Consider the following 25,590-nt stretch of genomic DNA (forward strand, 5'->3'; position numbering starts at 1 on the left):
TTATGGAGGGTAGCTTTTGTAAATTCAATTACTATAAATAAGAGGCTTGGGCTCTCGCATTTCTTGCACCATTCTCTTGATTCAAGAGTCTTTATCTCCTTATCCCCCTAGCATTTCGGTCCCTCGTGATTCGACTTCTCTTTCTGTAGTTTTAGTATAGTAAGGTGAGCGCTGAAGCGTTGCACGAATCTTTCTTAGAAATATTCAACGATGAAGTTCTGCCCCTACAGAGCCCGACTCCTAGCTAAAATCCCCTTGTAAGTAAGTTATGCTTACCCTATTTTAAATATAGTTTATATTTAAAATTAGTATTGTTATTATAAATTTATAATAAATATTTGAGCTATTATTATGACTTATATAAGTGTCGTTATAATATCTTTTTAACTACTCGCGGTACGAGATATCTAGTTTAAAGGGCCGCATAGGGTTGTTGGATTTCAGAAGTGCTATATGCCAAAATGGTCCTGCCCTCCGGTGTTTTATGTCTGGCCCCTGTCTATACATAGTGGTTGGAAAGTATTGTTTAAACGCTTATATAATAATAATAATAATAATAATAATAATAATAATAATAATAATAATAATAATAATAATAATAATAAGACTAATAATTAGTCACGGTAAATATTAGACTAAAATCTAGTGGTAATAATACTAGGTTTCGTCGAACGAAATTATTTTAAATTAAACGAAGCGCTATCCGAGTACCGAGTTACCACCTTCTCAGGTGAGTGTATAGTCCCTTTCATGTTACACATAGATATGAAGTATTTTAATATAAATTACGTGCTGTGTGTGCATATTGTTTGAATACTTGCTGTCTATGCTGGGTGAAAGATTTTTATACATGTTTTAAATGATTTAAACTGTATATGTATTTTATATCTACAAATTGTGTTGGGTAAAACATGGGTAGATGAAATAGTTGTTTTGTGATAACACGATGGGAGACATTAATGTTGTCAGTGATCCAATCATCTAGTGGAGTATAGATGATGACCATGGGCGATACTAGACGGTCCGGTGGAACGCTAGTAAGCTCGTAACCTGTAGGTGTTTTTGAACTAGGTGCTCATTAGGTATTTTGAACTGAGTGTGTTCACTACGTATCTTTGAACTGAGTGTGTTCACTAGGTATTTTGAACTAAGTGTGTTCACTAGTTACTTTTGAACTAAGTGTTTACCAGATGTTTTGGACTACGTGTTCACCAGTTGTAATCTATAAGCTTTGGTAACGATGGACTTCGTGCCGATTCCTTAGGATAATCCTTAGGAATGAATGAACGAGAAATAGCTGATTCTTAGGGTAGATCCTTAAGAGTAAAGAAGATAATGGGGATGGGTAATTGGGTTTAATTTCTTGATTGTTTAAACATAATAATTATATTATTGTGGGTTGAAAACCCTATGTACTCACCAGGTTTCCCAACCTGACCCATTCAATTTATTTATATCACAGGTGTTGATATGAAGTCACATTACACTAAGAGATTAAAGAGATGTAGATCACTAGTGTAAATAAATGTAAGTTCTGTTTATGCTTATGTTTATGTATTAATGATGACATCCCAAACATTTTAAAATGAATAAAATACGTTTCTTCGAAAATGTTTTGATAACGTATTTATCGTGTTTTTCTGGGAGTAAATTCCGCAACATTTTTATGAAAAGAAGTACTCTGGTTTTTACAAAGCATAAACAAAATCGGTCTTTTCTGGCCGTGAAAATGGGGATGTCACAACTTCCAATGTTTCCATTATCAATTTCCATCGAAGTTTGGGGACTAGATCTTCCAATCAACTTTGCTTTTCCAGTGCGCGAAAACATTTCTGATTTAGCAGAAACAAGAAAATAGGTAAGATCAATAAGGTTTATGTCGTGGTCTGTCACATAGTAGTCCTCAAAGAACCCGCTATATGACACATAAGATTATTGAAGAACCCAGTCAACAGCCAACTTCCTTGGGAACACGACACCTAACTCTCCCAGCTTGTCAATATGTAATTTCATCTCCAAGATGTGAGCTCATACAAACTTTTCTTTCCTGCCAATAAGGATTTGACTGACCTAGAACTTGTGGGTTAGGTAGAATTATTTTAAGGAGGTTGAGGAAGTGAAGTTCCACTACAGCATAAAGAAGGGATTAATCTTTCACCTTGATTGTCTTGTGGAATATCATTTTAATGATGAAAGCTTGTTCTTAAAGATTTGGGAAGACCATAGTTGTCTGAACTAGACATCTATAATGGAAAAAATTCAAGTTTAGTTGATTTTAGTCCTTAATATAACACCCAAATGAAATATTAAGGCAAGGACCCATCACAATATTTTACAATTTCGAAGTGGGATGTCGTAATCCAAACTTCAAAATATTTGAAGGTAGGTAAATGACGATTTTTCAACTTCCACCACGAAAAATGAAAAAAAAGGTTTTAAGCGAATTGAAACTCCTAGATCCTTTGAGATTCATTGAACAATTCAATGGCATGTTTAAATCACGATTGTGCCCTTCAAGTTTGTGATTAGGATGCCGAGGATCACAAACAAGGTGTGAATAACCATGCAAATTAACTTGGTACACCCAATGTTACACCACCTAATCAATGTGTCGGTTAACCGCACACGCTCCATTGATCTATGATTCACATTTTCTTAAGTAACTAAGATTTAGGAATTTATAAGTGTTTAGTTACTTTATATTTATCATTATACTTTTAATGAAGGGAGAATTAGAGTCCTATCCTACCCGTTCGACTAACGACCCTCCACCAGTCAAGGAAGTGGTGGGTGAGAGTGGACACCCATTAAACTGCCATTTTATAGGCAGTAACCGTATACCCCCTTATAGACCGACTTCGTGAATGAGGCCTACTAACGGTAAGACTGACTTTGTTCTTATACATATATATAAATATTAAACCTATAACATTATAATAGTATAAGGGTAGAATTTTAAACTTTAAAATTCTATGGTTTGGAATTAAATTATTCCAAAGTGACTTTAAAAATTCCAAAACTTGAGGGCAAGTTTTGAACTATTGAAAAACTTTTGGAATCCATAACTTATGAGTTTAATATAGAATTAAATGAAAAGACTCTTGAAAATCCATAACTTAAGGACAAGTTATCGAATTCATAAAACCATTTATGAAAAAGACTCTTCATTTTCAATAACCTATGAGTTTAATGACTCTTTTAAAGAAAAACTTTTCACATTCCATAACTTGAGGACAAGTTATGGAGTACATCAAAGGTCATTAAGATCAACAATTAAACTAACAAGCATGTCAAATAATGTTCATGATCAAGATTAAACTCATAAGAACAAGACAGTTCATATCAAACAAATTTCATGTAATTAGACTAACCATATAAACTAATAAAAAACATGAAACTTTGACAATTATCCTCTAAATTGGATAAGCATGATCATTACCATATAAAAAACAGGTTTATAAGTTCAAAAACAACTTAGGGTAATGATCCTAGTCCAATTCCAGCCAAAAGCATCGAAAATCTGCTGTCGGGGGCTCCAACTCGTCGAGTGTATGAACTAACTCGGCAAGTAGGATGAGTTTGTGCATGGACTCGGCGAGTCCCCCAATGAACTCGGCGCGTCCACTGTCCAGAACAGCAGAAAATCGATTTTTAAGGCATTTTTCAAGCAAGTAGCATCAAGTATAACTGAAAACAAGCCTAGGCTCTGATACCACTGTTGGGTTTTTAGCATTCTAACACTCATATGGTTTACATGCAACCCTATATACCTTGGATCTATGTTTGCTCTATTATACATGCAAATATCAATATTCCAAGGTATCATCCTAACTAGCATATTATGGAGTATATACAATACAAAATATATAGTTGAATGACATACCTTTTCTTGTAGCTTGATTCCTTGGACCTTAAAGATCTTAGTGCCCCAAGTGTTGCACCTCAAATGGTTCACACAACACCACCAACAATTGCAATAACATGAGAGAAGATCATTTACACTCAAAATCAGCTAACCCTTATGTGTCTATCACTAGTCACTCCTTAGTGCCAATTTCATGAGCTATGAGGCTTCTTATATAGTGTGCATATTAGGGTTACACCATGTGACTCATGACTTTCCATATTCCTCATGATCCATGGGTTTTAACCTCCATGGAGTATCCATGGGTCACCATATGGGTTTAGCCCAACATGAAGAACTATGGATCATAAGCCCACTTTATAAGAATGAATGATTTACCAAATCAATCCCCATTTATTTAATTAGTCTCTTTTTATCACAAAATTAATTCCAAACTAATTCTTGATCAATACTAATTAAATAATATAAATATATTATAACTTATAATATATTAATAAATCACAAATATCCTCTTCTCACAAAAGTCTATTCAAATTGTTCCGGTGTCATGCAACCCAAATGGACCATGCTACTCTCGGGTCAAGTACATACCAATAATAGTTACGGGCTTTGACACCTAATCCAACAAGTTGTAGTTACAAGTGTGCTGCACATTGACATACGTAAACGTACCAGTAAATTGGTGTTATAAAAAGTGTTGTTGTGTGTAATTTTATGATAAAGTACAAGCAAGCATTTGAGTCGAAGTTTATACGTTCCTTTTACCCCATGTGGATAAAAGCGATATATGTGGGCCCCTCGATGATTTACTGATGACACCCTGAAGTGCTTGGCCAAGCCTGGACTGATTTGATTTGTTCAGTTAGTCAGTCGTCATAAATCGAATATCGGAGAACAATAGATGGACAGAGAGAATGATTATAATCCATGTCTTAGTTAATATGATATCTAGAATGGAGGAATATATGATCCCTTATCTAATAGATGCATCATTGACTAGGTCAGAGTTCGACAACGGCTTTTAAGTGCTACGATTGCTAGTCGGGTTGTGTAGTCGTACTTGCAATAATAGTTATTAGACTTATCCAAGAGGGGGACTGTTGAATTAGGTGTCTAAGCCCATAACTATAATTGGTATGTACTTGACCCGAGAGTAGCATGGTCCATTTGGGTTGCATGGCACCATAAAAATTTGTAAGGATGGACTTTTGAGAAGAGGATATTCATGATTTATTAATATATTATAAGTTCTAATATATTAATATGAAATCATATTATTTAATTAGTATTGATCAAGAATTAATTTGGAGTTAATTTTGTGATCAAAAGATACTAACTAAATACAAGGGGTTGATTTCATAAAATCATTCATTCTTATGGAGTGGGCCAATGATCCATGATTCCTTAGTTTGGGCTAAACCCATATGACAACCCATGGACTATCCATGGAGGTTTAAACCCATGGAGCCTTAGGAATATGGAAGGTCATGCACATTAGGGTTTACATGGTGTAACCCTAGTTTTGTCACACTATATAAGAAACCCATTAGCTCCTAAAATTGGCACCCTAGTGTTCTTGGAAGAGCCATAGCCGAATTTGAGTACAAGTATTCTCTCTCAAGTCCTCCATTGTTGGTGGTGTTGTGTGATACCATTTGAGGTGCAACACTTGCGGCACTAAGTTCTTAAATGTCACACCCCCGAACCAGACGGCGGAAACGTCCGGGGGCTGTCGTGACTCAATTGTATACCATAACATTGAATATATATGAAACATAACAACATTCGTCGCCATTCATCAATACAGTATAACCAGTAGCGTTTACATGAAATTCATTGGTTAAACATTACATTCCCAAAAATTAAATTGTTCAATTCATACATAGATAAACTGCAACCGTCACTGAATATGATTTCCCTTGATTCACTGGTTCCCTGAGAATACAAGTATTTTGAAAAACGTCAACATATGAAATGTTGGTGAGTTCATAAGTAATGTTTGAAATCCAATGTTTGTATTGTTTGAAAACCACCAGAAAATCCGATATTTTCTGAAATAAAAAACTTTCGAAAATGTTTGTGAAGATCCATAGGTATGCCTGTTTGTTTCTGTACTTGTGAAAATTGTTTATTAAAAATTATATGCATTTCGAATCCGATATGTTTGAAAAACCTAGGAAAACCCGATGTTTTCCTAATCCTTTGATATCCGTTAAGTTGCGTTGAAACCATTACAAAGATAGGAGTGTCATTCCCAGGCGACGTTGGATTATTTTTGAGCATGATTATTTACTACAAACCCGCATTACACAAACGCCCAGTTCATAGTAATACTAACGATCCCGAAGGCGTCGTTCGTACAAATCACGTTATCCAGCCGCCCTGACTATGTGTCATCCCACATCCGAAGAGTAAGAGGACACGAAGGCCTCGATGACTCTATTAATCGGTTGGGGATAATATGCGTACGAGGGGTCCCCGACCCGTCTCGCAAAATATGCAGACTTTTCTAGCAATACCAAGGACCCTTGGGGACCAGTGGTATACAAGCCATTGAAAGGCCCTCTACGTTGTGCCAAGTCGGTGAAACTCAACACTTCGTAGAAAATATGCGTCTTCGGGCCTTAAGATCAGGTCATTGGGCTAGCTAGGCCCAACAAGCAAGATTTTACACTTTTGGGGCCCGAAGATGGTGCGTAGACGTCTGTGCACACTCGTATGTAAGCTAAGTTCCCAAACGTTATTTGTATGAATCGTAGTGTAGTAGTGTCGTAGTGTTAGTAGTTGTAGATTTCTATTGGTTCGAGACCGAGCCAATTCGTTTAACAACGACTTTTGGTATTGTAATGTATTGTATTTCGTCGAAAGCCGCGGTGCCATTATTTGATCAAATTGTGTATATTGAATTAGCCTTGAAATTTTTCTGTTTCCAGCCCCTCATTGTTTGTAAAATTTACATTTTCAACCCTTTTATTAAATACTTCCCGGTTTGGTCCTTAAACTAATTTTCTTGACATTTTAACACCAAAAATTATTGAAATTAATATTTTTCAGCATATTTTTCATAGAAAATAGTTTAAGTCCCTGAAAATGCAGTTTTCTCGGTTTTAATCCCTTCTTTTCGCAACTTTGACAATTTTGGCCCACATTGGAAAATTTTTGCAACTTTGGCCCTTTTTAAATTTAAAAAGCATTTTAAACCTTTGAAAAGGATTTGGAACACTTATAGTCCACTGTTTTACAGAAAATCACAGTTTTGGCCCTCCAAAACAGAAAAATTCGCATAATGGGCCTCATTGGGCCAAAAATGTCATTTTTAGCCCATTAAGCTTGGAATTTATGTTTTTAATCCCCTAAATGAGTATATTTCCAGAAATTGATTTATGGAAACTGTTTTGGCACACTTCATCCAGCAGAATTCGTGATATGCCAATTTGGACCCTTAATTTTGTATTTTTCACATTTTAGGCCCAAAATTTGTGTTTTTAATCCAAAGAAAATTGTTACTAAACCACTTAGCCATTTTTCTTGAAACACTTTGTATGTAGAAATATATTTGAAGCAAAAATCATTTCACACAAGATATATCTCGGTTTTGAGGGGTTTTATGGCTAGATCCAACATTATAACACACAAATGCATACATATAAGCATGGAAATCATACAAGGCATACAAAACACATATAGATCTACACTTTCACTTGTATTCCCCCCCCCCCCCCCCCCACAAAACTCATAAAAACAGAAAATAGGGGGTATGAAGCTCACCTTGGGTGTTGATTCGGTTTTTGAAGAAAGATTGGAAGAAATGAAGTGATTTTTGGCCTTTGCACTCCTTGATGAAATTTTCGAGTTTATGGGGTTTCTAGAGTGAAAGATCATGATTTTTGCATGGATTAGGAAGAGATTTTTGATAAATAAGGAATACAAGTCATAGATCCAAGCAAAACCTTACCTTAGATGATGATTTTGTGGAAGAACTTCCTTGAATGCTTCCTAATTTTTGAGATTTTGGATGGAGAAGAGGAAGAAGTCTTGAGTGAATTTTAGAGAGAGTTTGTGAGTGTTTTGTGTGTGTGTGGTGTTGCTCTCGGCCGAGTTCAAGAAGAGAGAGGGAGATATAGACATGAAGTGATGTGCATGGATACATGGAATGGATTTGCATGGAGATCCACAAGACAATAAGGAGGTGGCACACTAAGGTCAACCCTCTTCTTGGGCTTGAGCTTTTGGGCCGAGAATAATGGAGGAAATGAGGGTGTTTGGGCCTTAAATACTTAAGCCCAATTTTCATGGTTAAGTTGAGTGATTTTTGGTCCAAATAAATTTAAATGTGATTTTTATGACTTGTTAGGGTCAAATTAGGTTAATTATGGTTCATAGTCATTAATTTATTTCATTCTAGGTCCAACATGGCTCACAATATTGAAATAAATAGATGTGAGTCCAATTAGAGCCCAATTAGGGTTCTAAGCCCATGATAGTCCAATTGGAAGCTTATTGGTCCACTTGGATCCAATAAGGAAGTTCTAGTCCAAAATAGACTTAACAAGAACTTTTAGGGTTTTCCAATTGTTTGATGACTACTTGTAGTACTTGTATAATGTATTTGATTGAAGTTTTTGATTCACATTAACTTGAATGTTTAGATTACATGACACAAAATTTCCAGTTGTGACATCATCCCCCCGTTAGAGGGAATTTCGTCCCGAAATTCTGTTTGAAAGCTAGATTTGAGAATGCTAGAATAGGTGAGGGTACTTCTGCTTCATTTGATCTTCGCGTTCCCACGTGAATTCTGGCCCACGCTTTGCGTTCCACCGTACCTTCACGATCGGGATGCGGCTCTGCTTAGTACGCTTGACCTCCCTGTCCATGATTTCGATTGGTTCTTCGACGAACAGGAGATTCTCATTGATTTCGATTTCGTCAAGAGGAATGACAAGGGTTTCATCTGATAGGCACTTTTTCAGATTAGAGACATGAAACACGGGGTGTACACCGTTTAGCTCCGCGGGTAGTTGTAGTCTGTATGCTACTGGACCTATTTGGGCGATGATTTCGAAAGGTCCAATGTATCGCGGGTTCAGCTTTCCCCGTTTTCCGAAACGTATAACCCCCTTCCAGGGTGAGACTTTCAACAGTACTCGATCACCGACCTGGAATTCTAAGGGTTTTCGCCGTTTATCGGCGTAGCTCTTTTGTCTGTCACGCGACGCTTGCAATCGAGCTCTGATCTGAACGATCTTTTCTGTGGTTTCGCGAATAATCTCCGGTCCAGTTAGTGCCCTGTCCGACGTATGTGTTCTTGCTAGCTGGGTGTCACCTACTTCAGCCCAACATAACGGTGATCTACATTTACGCCCGTACAGTGCTTCGAAAGGGGCCACCTTGATGCTCGAATGATAACTATTGTTATATGAGAATTCGATCAACGGCAGGTGGGTATCCCAAGACTTTCCGAAGTCTATTACACATGCACGAAGCATGTCTTCAAGCGTCTGAATGGTTCGTTCGCTTTGACCGTCCGTTTGTGGGTGATACGCGGTGCTCATATCGAGATGAGTTCCCATTGCTTTGTGGAGTGATTGCCAAAATCGCGACGTGAACCTACTGTCCCTATCCGAGATGATAGATTTTGGCACTCCATGGAGTCTTACGACCTCTCGTAGGTACAACCGCGTCAGTCTTTCCATCTTGTAGGACTCTTTGATTGGTAGGAAATGGGCAGATTTCGTCAGTCGGTCGATTATTACCCATATGGTGTCCAGTCCGTCCGACGTCTTGGGCAGTTTGGTCACAAAGTCCATAGAAATCCCCTCCCATTTCCACTCAGGGATTGCCGGTTGCTGTAACAATCCGGAAGGTTTCTGGTACTCCACTTTTACTTTGGCGCACGTAAGGCACTTACCAACATAAGTCGCGATTTCCGCCTTCATGTTAGGCCACCAATAGTGTTGCTTGATGTCCAAATACATCTTGTCCGAACCGGGATGAATGGAGTATCGTGTCTTATGGGCTTCCTTCATAACGGTCTCCCTATATCCTCCGATTTTTGGGACCCAAATACGGTTCATGAAGTAGTATACCCCATTCTCTTTGACTTCTAGGTTCTTCTCCATTCCGCGTAATGCCTCGCTAGTTCTATTTTCCGCTTTCATAGCCTCTGCCTGGACTGATGCAATTTGAGTGGCCAGATGAGACTGAATGGTTATCGAGTGCGTTTTCGTACGGCGATTAGAGTACTCCTTCCGACTTAAGGCATCGGCTACCACGTTGGCCTTGCCTGGATGGTACTTGATCTCGCATTCGTAGTCGTTTAACAATTCCACCCATCTTCGTTGTCTCATGTTCAGCTCCTTCTGATTCAAGATGTGCTGGAGGCTCTTGTGGTCCGTGAAGATGGTGCACTTTGTGCCGTACAGGTAGTGCCTCCAAATTTTCAGAGCGAAGACCACGGCTCCCAGTTCTAGGTCATGGGTCGTGTAATTTACTTCGTGCGTCTTTAGTTGGCGGGACGCATATGCTATCACTCTTCCACGTTTCATGAGAACGCAACCTAGGCCTTGATTCGACGTGTCACAGTAGACTACAAAATCTTCCGTTCCTTCGGGTAGAGATAGCACAGGAGCGCTACAAAGAGCTTGCTTCAAGGTTCGAAACGCAATCTCTTGTCGGTCTGTCCACTTGAATGGCACGCTCTTTTGCGTAAGCAAGGTAAGCGGCTTGGCGATCTTAGAGAAGTTTTGGATGAACCTCCTATAGTAGCCTGCTAGGCCTAAGAACTGACGAATTTCTGTGGGCGTAGTCGGAGTTGCCCATCCTTCCACAGCTTTAACCTTAGAGGGATCCACATGAATTCCGTCTTGGCTAACTACGTGACCTAGAAAATTCACGCTCCGTAGCCAAAACTCACACTTAGAGAGCTTGGCGTAAAGCTTTTCCGATCGCAGCGTCTCTAGGACTTGTCGGAGATGTTGGCCATGCTCCTCTTTGCTTCGAGAATAGACGAGGATGTCATCGATAAACACAATGACGAAGTTGTCCAAGAACGGTCGACAGATTCGGTTCATTAGGTCCATAAATGCGGCGGGTGCATTTGTTAGACCGAAGGGCATTACGACGAAGTCATAATGTCCGTAGCGGGTTCGGAAAGCGGTTTTAGGAATATATTCTTCTCGGACTTTGAGTTGATGGTATCCGGACCGTAAATCTATTTTAGAAAAATAACTAGCTCCTTGGAGCTGGTCGAATAGATCATCGATTCGTGGGAGTGGGTAGCGGTTTTTGACAGTGAGTTTATTTAACTCTCTGTAATCGATGCACATTCTGAAAGATCCGTCCTTCTTTTTGACAAAGAGCACCGGAGCTCCCCATGGCGAGTAGCTAGGTCGGATAAATCCCTTGTCCAGAAGCTCACTGAGTTGGCTGGACAATTCCTGCATTTCAGCAGGTGCCAACCGATATGGTGATTTAGCGAGAGGAGTTGCTCCTGGAACGAGGTCGATTCGGAACTCAACCTGTCTCTCTGGGGGTACTCCTGGAAGATCTTCGGGAAACACGTCCGGAAATTCACACGCTACTGGAATGTCTTGGATGTTAGTTTCTTCTTTGGTCTTGTCCACTATGTGAGCCAAGAACGCCAAATTGTTCTTTCGCAAGTGTTTTTGTGCTTGGATGCACGAGATGAGACGAAGATTCGTACTGGGTTTATCTCCGTAAATTACTAGGGTTTCGTGATTTGGGAGACGAAGGCGAATGGCCTTCTCATGGCACATAATCTCAGCATGGTGGGGGCTTAACCAATCCATGCCGATAATCACATCGAAACTCCTAATTGATACTGGCATCAGATCTATTCGTAAGACGTGTTGGTTGAGGGTTAGGGTACATCCGATGTAGATCTCCCTAGTGGATTCGGTCTTCCCATTGGCCATTTCCACCGTATAGGTTTCATTTAGCTTCTGGGGTTGTTGTTTTAATAAATGTTTAAACTTCTCGCTTACGAAACTTCGCTCCGCTCCGGTATCAAATAAGACGCATGCATAAGTGTGGTTTAGGAGAAACGTACCGGTCACAACTGCGGGGTCCTGAACTGCATCACTCTGACCCATAGTCAGCATTCTTCCTGCTCCTCTGTTTCCTGAGTTGTTGTTGTTAGGGCAATCTCGATGGAAATGCCACGTCCTTCCACACCCAAAACAGGTGTGGCTAGGCCCTGCGTTGTTGCCGCCGGTATTGGTGTTGATGTTATTGCGGGGGTTGTTGTTGTTCTGGTTGTTTCCCTGATCCTGGTTCTGAGAAGGATAAGTCCTGCAGAACCTTGCAGTGTGTCCCCTTCGGTTGCAACTGGTGCAATGGAACTCCTTGCATTCTCCATGGTGATGGAACCCGCACTTATTGCACTTGGGAGAATTACCGGAATAGGGTCTTGAAGCATTTGAAGCAGCTGAGGCTGGAGCATGTGATGTGACTGGAACCGGCGCAGTGACAGCGTGAACTGCCACCGTTTGCTGCTTTTTAGAGGTCTCGGGGCCCTGACGCCCCTTTCTCTTGTTGTTCCATCCTTTCTTACCATCACTCTCCTTCTTCTTCTCAGTCTCTACCGGTTTCTCGCCCTTTTTGTGGTTATGATCATATAGTCTTTTTGCCAATCTCTTTGCACTGTCAAACGTTTCAGGGTTCGCAACTATCACATTCCCTTGAATAGGGGATGTCAGTCCCCAGATGAATCGTTCGATCTTCTTTCCCTCTGATGTGATCATACCCGGGCACAACAGAGATAGTTCACTGAATCTCGATATGTAAGCATCGATATTCCCATTCTGCACCGTGAGATTCCATAGTTCCTGCTCCATCTTCTGTATTTCGCCTCGGGGGCAGTACTCCGCCATTAACATTTCTTTCATTTCTGCCCAGGGAATAGAGTTGGCTACAGGGAGTGTCATAGCTTCTACGTGACCATTCCACCAAGTGAGTGCTTGGTCCACGAAAGTGCAGGCCGCGAACTTCACCTTCATCTGCTCCGGGCACTCGCATATCTCGAATACCGACTCTACCTTCTCGATCCATCGCTTTAGAGCGATCACTCCTCCAGTGCCGTTGAAAGTTCGGGGTTTAGCGTTCGCAAAATCCTTGTAGGTGCACGTTTTAGTGAGTCCTTGGTTCGCCCCGTTGTTCGAACTTCCGGATCCTTGCCCGTTACCTCCTCCGTTGTTCCCTCGGTGAAGTTGTGCCATAGCTGCTGTGACCGCAGTAGACACGGCTGCCTGGAAAGCAGTGGAGTCAACTTCGGGCGGGGTTGGTTCGGGATTTCCGCGAGTAGCTGGGCGAGGCATCTTTCTGTCATGAAACGGAAAGATGTTGAGTGTACGTGGTTTCTGTGAGGTGGCGACCCTACTAACTAGGTGTATGACACGAACCTAAACATTACTACCATCGAGCATATAATCATAACGTCTCAACACATAACAACTGAGAATATCATAGCAAAACACACAAAAGTTTATTAATATTATCCGTGTTTAGTACAAGAAAATTTGCTCGTAAGAGCATACATAAGTAACACTAATCCGACAGCATAACGGCTCCATGAGTAGTGTAGTCACTTAAACATAGAACCGGAGTACATAACATAGTTCCTAATAACCTACTATGATAAGTCTGTCCCTAATCGCGATGAGCTGCGTCAGGAGGTGGTGCCGAAGATGTGGATGCTCCCTGAAGACGAGCCACTATGCGTTCTGCGTCCTGAAGTCGAGACTCCCACCTTACCTGCCTAATGTGGAACTCCCGGAGGACGTCACGCGTCTCCTGCTCCGCACGCTCGACCCTAGTCCACAACTGGCGCACTTGATCAGCAGTGCCCTGAGCAAGGTCGCCGGTGTCCCGCAATCGTCTCACCATGACCGGTAGGGCTCGGTCGGTCGATCCTCCGTCCCTCAAGTCAAAGAACTCACGTGACATGCCAAACGGGGGTCGCTGTCCCTGATGTCTGCTCCATCTCCAAAGATCAATGCCCCAAGGAGGGGTAGGTCCAGTGGGGCCCACACGGTAAGCAGGCACCCTGATCGGGTAAGGGGGGTCGATGACCTCGGACTCTGCGTCCGAATCACCCCCTTCGCTGTCATCGAGCTCCTCTCCGAAAGGTTCTTCGTCTTCTTCGGGTTCGGCAGGCTCGCCCTTGACTTCTGCCTCCGGTTCCCCGTCAGATTCTTCTTCGGGGTCCTCCTCAGGTTCCTCTTCAGGCTCTTCCTCAGGTTCCTCCTCCTCTAGCCACCCGTTGTTTCCCCGATTAGGGAAGTAGGGGTCTCCAGGGTGATGAAAACCAGCCATGCTGTCTGCGCGAGTACGTGAATATGCTAACATTATTCCTAGGGTACTATGACTATTATACAGACTAAGCAAACATTCTCTTTTTGGGTGATAAAGGGTATAGTTTTAGGCTCCCTAGCTATCCCGATCTCATCAAGACGTGTGTTAGTTTTACCTTGGAGAGAATGTAGTTGATCAGGCTACATTCACTCCTTGGTATCACTAAGAACAGTCCCGAATTAACCGAGATACCAGTGTTATTGTGTTTGATTCGGCGTTAGGTTCTTATCCCTAATGCAAGCAAGTGTGTTTTATTTACTTGTTTTGTTCAGAGTTATGTTAGTCCCTCTTTTTGGTTTATAGTTGCATATCAATGTATGGCTCGACATGCTAGTTCACTATAAACAAAGCTCTGATACCAACCTGTCACACCCCCGAACCAGACGGCGGAAACGTCCGGGGGCTGTCGTGACTCAATTGTATACCATAACATTGAATATATATGAAACATAACAACATTCGTCGCCATTCATCAATACAGTACAACCAGTAGCGTTTACATGAAATTCATTGGTTAAACATTACATTCCTAAAAATTAAATTGTTCAATTCATACATAGATAAACTGCAACCGTCACTGAATATGATTTCCCTTGATTCACTGGTTCCCTGAGAATACAAGTATTTTGAAAAACGTCAACATATGAAATGTTGGTGAGTTCATAAGTAATGTTTGAAATCCAATGTTTGTATTGTTTGAAAACCACCAGAAAATCCGATATTTTCTGAAATGAAAAACTTTCGAAAATGTTTGTGAAGATCCATAGGTATGCCTGTTTGTTTCTGTACTTGTGAAAATTGTTTATTAAAAATTATATGCGTTTCGAATCCGATATGTTTGAAAAACCTAGGAAAACCCGATGTTTTCCTAATCCTTTGATATCCGTTAAGTTGCGTTGAAACCATTACAAAGATAGGAGTGTCATTCCCAGGCGACGTTGGATTATTTTTGAGCATGATTATTTACTACAAACCCGCATTACACAAACGCCCAGTTCATAGTAATACTAACGATCCCGAAGGCGTCGTTCGTACAAATCACGTTATCCAGCCGCCCTGACTATGTGTCGTCCCACATCCGAAGAGTAAGAGGACACGAAGGCCTCGATGACTCTATTAATCGGTTGGGGATAATATGCGTACGAGGGGTCCCCGACCCGTCTCGCAAAATATGCAGACTTTTCTAGCAATACCAAGGACCCTTGGGGACCAGTGGTATACAAGCCATTGAAAGTCCCTCTACGTTGTGCCAAGTCGGTGAAACTCAACACTTCGTAGAAAATATGCGTCTTCGGGCCTTAAGATCAGGTCATTGGGCTAGCTAGGCCCAACAAGCAAGATTTTACACTTTTGGGGCCCGAAGATGGTGCGTAGACGTCTGTGCACACTCGTATGTAAGCTAAGTTCCCAAACGTTATTTGTATGAATCGTAGTGTAGTAGTGTCGTAGTGTTAGTAGTTGTAGATTTCTATTGGTTCGAGACCGAGCCAATTCGTTTAACAACGACTTTTGGTATTGTAATGTATTGTATTTCGTCGAAAGCCGCGGTGCCATTATTTGATCAAATTGTGTATATTGAATTAGCCTTGAAATTTTTCTGTTTCCAGCCCCTCATTGTTTGTAAAATTTACATTTTCAACCCTTTTATTAAATACTTCCCGGTTTGGTCCTTAAACTAATTTTCTTGACATTTTAACACCAAAAATTATTGAAATTAATATTTTTCAGCATATTTTTCATAGAAAACAGTTTAAGTCCCTGAAAATGCAGTTTTCTCGGTTTTAATCCCTTCTTTTCGCAACTTTGACAATTTTGGCCCACATTGGAAAATTTTTGCAACTTTGGCCCTTTTTAAATTTAAAAAGCATTTTAAACCTTTGAAAAGGATTTGGAACACTTATAGTCCACTGTTTTACAGAAAATCACAGTTTTGGCCCTCCAAAACAGAAAAATTCGCATAATGGGCCTCATTGGGCCAAAAATGTCATTTTTAGCCCATTAAGCTTGGAATTTATGTTTTTAATCCCCTAAATGAGTATATTTCCAGAAATTGATTTATGGAAACTGTTTTGGCACACTTCATCCAGCAGAATTCGTGATATGCCAATTTGGACCCTTAATTTTGTATTTTTCACATTTTAGGCCCAAAATTTGTGTTTTTAATCCAAAGAAAATTGTTACTAAACCACTTAGCCATTTTTCTTGAAACACTTTGTATGTAGAAATATATTTGAAGCAAAAATCATTTCACACAAGATATATCTCGGTTTTGAGGGGTTTTATGGCTAGATCCAACATTATAACACACAAATGCATACATATAAGCATGGAAATCATACAAGGCATACAAAACACATATAGATCTACACTTTCACTTGTATTCCCCCCCCCCCCCCCACAAAACTCATAAAAACAGAAAATAGGGGGTATGAAGCTCACCTTGGGTGTTGATTCGGTTTTTGAAGAAAGATTGGAAGAAATGAAGTGATTTTTGGCCTTTGCACTCCTTGATGAAATTTTCGAGTTTATGGGGTTTCTAGAGTGCAAGATCATGATTTTTGCATGGATTAGGAAGAGATTTTTGATAAATAAGGAATACAAGTCATAGATCCAAGCAAAACCTTACCTTAGATGATGATTTTGTGGAAGAACTTCCTTGAATGCTTCCTAATTTTCGAGATTTTGGATGGAGAAGAGGAAGAAGTCTTGAGTGAATTTTAGAGAGAGTTTGTGAGTGTTTTGTGTGTGTGTGTGGTGTTGCTCTCGGCCGAGTTCAAGAAGAGAGAGGGAGATATAGACATGAAGTGATGTGCATGGATACATGGAATGGATTTGCATGGAGATCCACAAGACAATAAGGAGGTGGCACACTAAGGTCAACCCTCTTCTTGGGCTTGAGCTTTTGGGCCGAGAATAATGGAGGAAATGAGGGTGTTTGGGCCTTAAATACTTAAGCCCAATTTTCATGGTTAAGTTGAGTGATTTTTGGTCCAAATAAATTTAAATGTGATTTTTATGACTTGTTAGGGTCAAATTAGGTTATTTATGGTTCATAGTCATTAATTTATTTCATTCTAGGTCCAACATGGCTCACAATATTGAAATAAATAGATGTGAGTCCAATTAGAGCCCAATTAGGGTTCTAAGCCCATGATAGTCCAATTGGAAGCTTATTGGTCCACTTGGATCCAATAAGGAAGTTCTAGTCCAAAATAGACTTAACAAGAACTTCTAGGGTTTTCCAATTGTTTGATGACTACTTGTAGTACTTGTATAATGTATTTGATTGAAGTTTTTGATTCACATTAACTTGAATGTTTAGATTACATGACATAAAATTTCCAGTTGTGACATTAAAGGCCAAACTCAAGAAGTTTTACAAGCTACGACAAAGAGGTAATTCTATAACTCTCTTTTATGTTGATTATGTCATTTGCATGCTAGTTGTAGGCTTAATGCTTTGGAAACAATATTGCATGTATAATTAGAGAAAACCTAGATCCAAAGCATTTACGGTTGTATGTGCATCATAGGATGTTGTAGTATACAAAACCCATCAAGTTGTAGGCTTCATGGTTTGGATAATTTTTGTTGCATGTATAACTAGAGAAAACTTAGATCCAAAGCATTAGGATTGTATGTGCACCATAGGAGTGTTATAGTACTTAAAACCCAACAGTGGTATCAGAGCCTAGGGTAGTTTTCTGTTATATTGATGCATTGTTATTATTTCCAAAGCAAGAAAAATCGTTTTTTTGGAATTTGCATGATCACCACGAAGTGGTCAAAGTTACCACGACGTGGTGACTATTTAGTGGATGATTTTTTCAGTTTTTTGGCCATGTTTTGGAGTAGAATCATTACCACAAACTGTTTTGACTATTAAAAAATTGTTTTTGTGATAAGGTAATGATTTCCATCGTCCAAAAATTAAAAAGACAATTATCAAATTTTAAGATAATGTTTTGATTATATGATAATTTGATTATTTGTATTGTTTGATTAGAATTGTCTTGCAATAAGAGTTAAATTAGGTCAAATTGGTAAATGATAAGTTATATGATAATTGTATTGGTTTATATTTTGATCCAGGTGTTTCATGAAGAGATTCATAACTTGTCCTCAAGTTATGAAAGATGAAAAGTCTCATTCATGAAAATTTTAAATCTTTAAGTTATGGAATTGCAAAGGTCTTGAGGAGTTTCATAACTTGTCCTCAAGTTATGGAACTTGGAAAGTCTCATTCATTAACTCCATAAGTTATGGAATCCAAAAGTTTTAAAGAGTTTCAAAACTTGCCCTCAAGTTTTGGAATTTGAAAATTTTAATTTGAAATATTGAATTCTAAAACATCTAGTAATTGAAAGTTTTCAAAAAGATGCAACTCTTGGGGTCATAACTTAAAAATTAATTAAGTAGTTTTTAATTTTGAATTTTTTATACCCTAGATGCTTTGAATAGTTCAATTACACCTTATGGACTTTATTAAATTGATTAAAGTGCTTAACTAAAAGAGAATTAATAACTCCATAAGGATATGGTTCAAGTTTAATTAAATTTAAAGTTTAAATTATTTATAGATTAAACAACCAAGTATTTTAATGTTTAAAATACACCCTTATACTATATAAACTTAAAAGTTTAATATATTATATATGTATAAGTAAAAAGCCAGTCTTACCATTAGTAGGCCTCATTCACGAAGCTGGTATATAAGGGGTGTTTAAGGAAGCGGCCTGTAAAATGATCGTCATTGGGTATCCACTCTTACCCACCGCACCCTTGACCAGTGGAGGGTCGTTAGTCGAGGGGGTTTAACAAGACATTTAAATCCTCATTGAAAGTATGATGAAATATTAAGTAACTAAACTATAACATCCATAAATTTTACACCAATTTAAAACTTTTTCAACCATAAATGGAAGTCAAATAGCATTGTTTACAAAAACGTGTTCAAATCAATATCCATCAGAGTGTCCCAAAATCATAACATAAAGATGAGGAGCGGTACGGTCACGCCTTCACCTTTCCATGATCTCCTGAAGTACCTGAAACAATAAACTGAAAACTATAAGCCCGAGGGCTTAGTGAGCTACCCCCAAAATACCAATACTACACTGACAAAACCATATCAGTAACAATGTATCAATCAATCAACATACGTACTGGCCATCAGCATGACTGGACCGCCCTACTGGGCCTACAGTCTATCTGAATCTATCCCGAGCCTTCGACATGACTGGTCCGCCTCGTGGGCCTGTAGTCTCCCCGGACCGCTCATAGGGTATGTTGGCCTTCAGCACAAAATAGGACCACCTCAACCCATCCAGCAAGCAAATAACCATGTGCGCATAACTATCACATACTGGCATATACAACATCAAACATATCTATCACACTGATCATCAATCATAGAATTCTCTCGTAACTAACATACCGACCTAGTAGGTCACTAACATACTAGTCCTTACGGATCATAAGAGCATAACATACTGTCTACCCTGATTCTGATCTAACAGATTATAACCACATGTAGCATACCATAACATCAACAACTGAAGGGCCGACCTTGGTGCCGTAGACCCTATCGATATAGTAAGGATAACTCACCTTGAAAATGTCGACTCGGAAGATACACTCCAACCCTTGTATCACCTGACACCGGCTCCACCACCTATGATCATAGTACAATATACTCATAAGTCCTTAACCTTATAAGGTACCCCATAACCCACTAGCCAAACCCTGATCAAGGTCAATGTAACATCCAAAATTTCAAAACAATTAAAACTTTTCAAAATCACCCATTTTATTAACATTGTTGCAAAAAGGTTTTCAATACATTATTAAACAGAGTAATTTCCCAGGTTCATATCATAAAACACCAACGCGAGGAACGGTACGATCACGCCTTTGCCTTGCCACAGACTCTTGAGAACCTAAAACATAAAACCACAACTGTAAGCCCGAAAGCTTAGTGAGATACCCCCAGAATACCAACCACATGTACGCCTTTCCAGGCCCTGACCTTCCGGTCCATCACACAACATAATCGCCTTCCGGCCCATAACATATCGCCTTCCGACCCATAAGCATATAATGCATATTTAACATAACAAATAATCACATAGTAGTTCATAGACAACAATCGATCAACAGATCACATATCATAGCATTACTCTAACAAGATACCGGTCTAGCCGGTCACTATCATAACCTTACCCTATGAATCAGTCAACATACTAAATGCATACATACGCCTTTCCAGGCCATGACCTTCCGGTCCACATAGTAATGCCTTCCGGCCCATAACATATAACAACTGACAACTACCCGGATTCCCATCCGATAAAAGGGTTGGCATTGGTGCCATAAACCCTAGCGATATAGTGAGGATAACTCACCTCGAAACTGTCGACTGAACAGATAGCTCAAGCTGCTCCGATCACTGATACGATCTCCACCTCTGGATAGCCATCAATGCACTGAACTCAAACGATAAACAACAATTACCAAAATACCCCTGGAACCACTGGTAAATCCTTGGTCAAAGACAAGGTCAAAGTCAACCCCTGACTGACCCTACTCGCCGAGTCAACCCTAAGACTCGCCGAGTCCCCAGGCTCAGAACTTCACTTAACCCGCGACCTGACTCGCCGAGTCGCCCCAAGACTCGCCGAGTTCAACGACTCTGAGTCCACTCGCCCTTACTCACCGATTCCTCAAGACACCCTTTCTACACGTCGAGTATCCCCTTTTTACTCGTCGAGTTCCTCCTGGAAGAATCGCGGGGCCACCCCGACTCAACTCGCCGAGTCTAAAGAACAACTCGACGAGTCCCAGTTATTCTTCAAGCTACTCGCCGAGTCTGTTCATCGGACTCGTCGAGTCCATGCCATGCAGTCGATCAAACTACTTCCTGAGATAAGTATTGTCCCGAAATACACAAGCATGGGACCTTCTGGACCTCTAAGGTCCTAATACAGGGTTATAGTCGTTTGGGTAACAAGGTACTAATCCATTTAATCACCAAATGGGTTCCATAAACCCTAAATCCATGCACACATCAACATAACAGAAAAAGATCCGAAATATTACCTGAATAACGCACTCTTTGTGTCCCCAACCCGCAGAACTCGAATCCCTTGTTGTTCCTTTAGCCAAAACTCTTCTCCTCCTTGCACAACAATTCCTTCAAGGCCCTAATATCCTTCAATCTTGCTCCAGATGCCCACAGCCGTTTAGGGTTCTTCTCAGTCGACTAAAGACGGACAATGACGGCCTATAAGTGCCTCTTATACGTTCCAAAACCAAACGGCTAGGGTTTCCGCTGAACAGCGTCGACTCGCCGAGTCCATATCGGACTCGTCGAGTCCAGTCGCGAACCCGCGACCCGGTCTGCGATCCTACTCGGCGAGTCTAGGCTCCAACTCGCCGAGTCCCCTCTTAAATCACCCCAAAAACATAATTATATCAATATTTGGAATTCCGGGCTATTACAACTCTCCCCCACTAGAACTAGACTTCGCCCTCGAAGTCTCACTCTGAAAATAGCCCCGGATGCTGCTCCCACATATCACGTTCCAGATCACAGTTCATTTCTGATCCCCTCCGGTGCTGCCACTGAACTAACACCAGAGGTATCTCCTTGTTCCTCAGAACCTCGATCTTCCGTTCTCTGACGACCACTGGCTTCTCGGCATAATTCAGGCTTGCATCCACCTGAATGTCTTCTAATGGAACCACTGCCGACTCATCGGCTATATACTTCCTCAATTGCGACACATGGAAAATATTGTGGATTTGTCTCAAATCCGTGGGCAACTCCAACCGGTAGACCCTCAGGCCTACCCCCGCAATCACATGAAAAGGCCCAATATACCGGGGCCCCAACTTGCCCCTCTTCTTGAATCGAATCACTCCTCTCCAAGGAGAGGCCTTCAGGAATACGAAGTCACCGACCTGAAACTCAAGCTCGGACCGGCGTCTGTCTGCATAACTTTCCTGTCGGCTCTGGGCAGTCAATAACCTCTGTCTAACCTGCTGAATCTGCTCTGCCGACTGAAGCACGATCTCTGTACTGCACATCACTCTCTGTAACCGAAAATTACCCAAGATGCAACCCTGCTCTAAATCTCAACGATCACTCGACCCATAAGGGTTAGGAAACCATGAACCACCGGATCCCCGATCCAAAGCCCACTTTGTCCATTCCGGACCAACTGAGAGATCCATTCTCACTCTCAGAGCAACTCTCACAAGTTCTCCTCTTGCCATCACATACACATGTTGAACTAGCCCCAACACCCGCAGGTTGGAAGGCCCGATACACTGATGATATCCTCGAACATCTCCCAAGATGAACCACTACATCCACCCTACACTCTGATCAGAATCGCACTGAGAATTTAAGATTCTCTCTCCCCCTGCATCCCTTCTGAGTCTCAACAGACATCCCCAAACCGGATGGGTTCCTACTTCGCTGCCGCGAACACGATGCTCGAAGCCATACTCGAAATACTCTAACCATAACTCTGCTCTGCAACTTTCATTCTCGTGAACTTGCACTCCCCTTCGGAGTTACACACCTTTCTCTTTTCCTTTTCCAAGGAACCCTCTTGGCCATAATGCCACTCCAACCAGTGCTACTGTGCTTGCCCCAAGCGACACCACCCTTTTTGCGTAACCGCTAATCACATACCATGATTCTCATTGCAGGGGCTCTCAATCCCATGCTCTCTCTCCACTCATCAAAATCACTGCCTCAGCTAAACAAGATCACTAACCCGGGGCCAGACCTTCCAATGCAATCATACTGCAACATACACGATCCGCAATCTCAACCGATCCAGCAATACCAACAGAGTCTCCAGTATGATTGGACCGACTCTCATAACACATACTAGCCACTCGAGGCTATATCTCTGTGGGTCCGAACACCCAAACTCTGCGAACCCTCAGGTTCTAACTCTGGGAACCTTCCGGTTCCAGCTCTAGAACATGCACAACATAATCCCGTGGGATTAATGCAGTATAACCCATCACGTACCTCAAACATACCAATACTCTGATCGCATAACCCCGGTTACTTACTCAAGCTTGATCCCGGCCTTCTCTCAGGCCTCCACAATCAAATGCCCTAGGTCTGTATCCCGCCCCGCATACCCGACACTCGCTCTCGTCGGCCTATACTCTGAGCTGACAAACACTGCTGAATCCCAGCAGCTAAGCACCCTCACATACTCATCGATCTCCCGGAGAATTCTCCAATTCTCCCCCAATAAAGCACTGACTAACTGCCACCGATCGTCATTAACGACCTTTCAGAACAATCCTGCACAAGAGAACATTTACCCACTGACTGTTTCCCCCAAGCATAAGCAACCCTCAACAAAACACCTCTCCTCCCTGATCAATCCGCTCAAAAGAATCTGGTCTTTCAATTATCCACTCCACGACTGCAGATACTACCCGACATTCAACCCAGTGCCGCATTACCACTATCAACTCTCACGAACGATAACCAACGGAATTCCCAACAATAACCCGTAACCAAACCCACAACCTGCCAAAGGATGAATACCACATCGAAAACCGCACAAGGCTACCGGCACCAAAACACCAAGCTATAACCATATCAAACCATCAGGGAACAACGAATGCCAAAGCGAAAACCTGAAACACCAATCCATAACCATGCCAATCCCGCAAAACAACGAATACCGCATCGAAATCCACACTACCAGCACAAACAATACGCCACAATCAACGCAAGCTAATCAAGACATCAAGAAAGCACTATACCCGCAGCTGCCTCCGGCACTGCTCCGTCTCCCTCTGCCGCAAGCTAATAAGCACGACCCTGAGCCCTTGGGGCTCCGCTCCATCCTGTCCTCCTCCTGAACTCCTCAAGGTGGCCGGTGCTAGAGCCTGCACCGGTCCTGCAGGAAGCTGTGGACAGTTGACCCTCAAATGTCCAACCTGCTATTAATGATAACAAATCCTCGAATCCCGAATCGGCACTGACTGCCGACAGTCCCGCGCATAGTGCCCCTCTTTTCCGCACTTGCGGCATGCACCACCGGACCAGCAACTCTGGTGTGACCCCTCCCACACTCCCCACAAGTGTGGCGGCTCCGACCCCCCCCCCCCCCCCACTCTAACATCAACGGTACTGGACCGCTTCGGCACTGGCTGCGACTGCATCGGAGCCTGCCTCAGCTCACGCAACTGTAACTCAACCTCTAACTCACGCCGCATGGCGGCCTCCTGCAACACCAACAAGGTCTCGCACCTCTGCGCAGACACGATCTGTCTGATATCCCCCTTGAGCATACTCAGATATCGGGACATCTGAGCCTGCTCCGAAGCGAACTCAGGGCAAAACATCGCCCTCTCAATAAACATCCTGGTGATCTCCGTCACCGACTCCAAATCCTGCTTCAGCTCAAGGAACTTCCGAGCCAATCTCTCCTTTTCATCCCACGGAACATAGCGAGTACTGAACATCTCTCTGAATTGATCCCGTGAAACCGCAGCCCTCCGCGCATCGGAAAATGACCTTGTAGTCAATCTCCATCAATCCTTCGCTCCTAGCCTCAACAGGTTCAGAGCACACCTCACCCTCTGATCAGCAGGGCATAAACTCTTGGAGAAATACCCCTCCATGCATGATAACCATCTCATAGCAACAATTGGGTCCTGAACCCTATCGAATGTGGGAGGCTTCGTATAATAGAAGTCCCGATACTGAAAACCCCGACTAGCTCCTCCCCTTGCCGCTGCTACAGCCGTTGTAGCCGCCGTGGCAACCGTCTCTGCGAGAGCCGCATATTGCTCATCGAAATACTCAATCATGACGTTCTTAATCGACCCAAACAACTCCGACAACTCAGCCCGGAACAATGCAGCAACCCCATCACGTAGGATCTCACGAATCCTCGCATCCCGCTCGCTCGTGCTCGTCCGATCGATAACCTTCGACGGCACTGATCCACCCAGAACTCGTCCTCCAGCTCCCGATCCTGATCTGGACCCACTATCATCATGCCTCGAGATCTCCATAATGAAGGCACCCTACCAATCTCAGATACTTCCCAAAATCCTGGGATCTAACTCTCGCAACCCTACCCTAGAGACCATGGTTTCCCTGATACGCGTATGGGTCCTGTGCTTTCAGTAGTACGGGCCCATACTACCTTCCACACCTACCCATATTTGTATGAAGTACTACCACAATACCCTAGGGAACATGCATAACAACTATCAACCCTCACCACTAGAGGAACACTGAGAACATCCCATAAGGGACCCTAGGCTACAGGCATCACATATCAGGCAACATTATCATG

This window comes from Lactuca serriola, chromosome 5 (genome assembly GCF_051521515.1).
Source record: "Lactuca serriola cultivar US96UC23 chromosome 5, Lser_US96UC23_V15, whole genome shotgun sequence".
NCBI classification, from domain to species: Eukaryota; Viridiplantae; Streptophyta; class Magnoliopsida; order Asterales; family Asteraceae; genus Lactuca; species Lactuca serriola.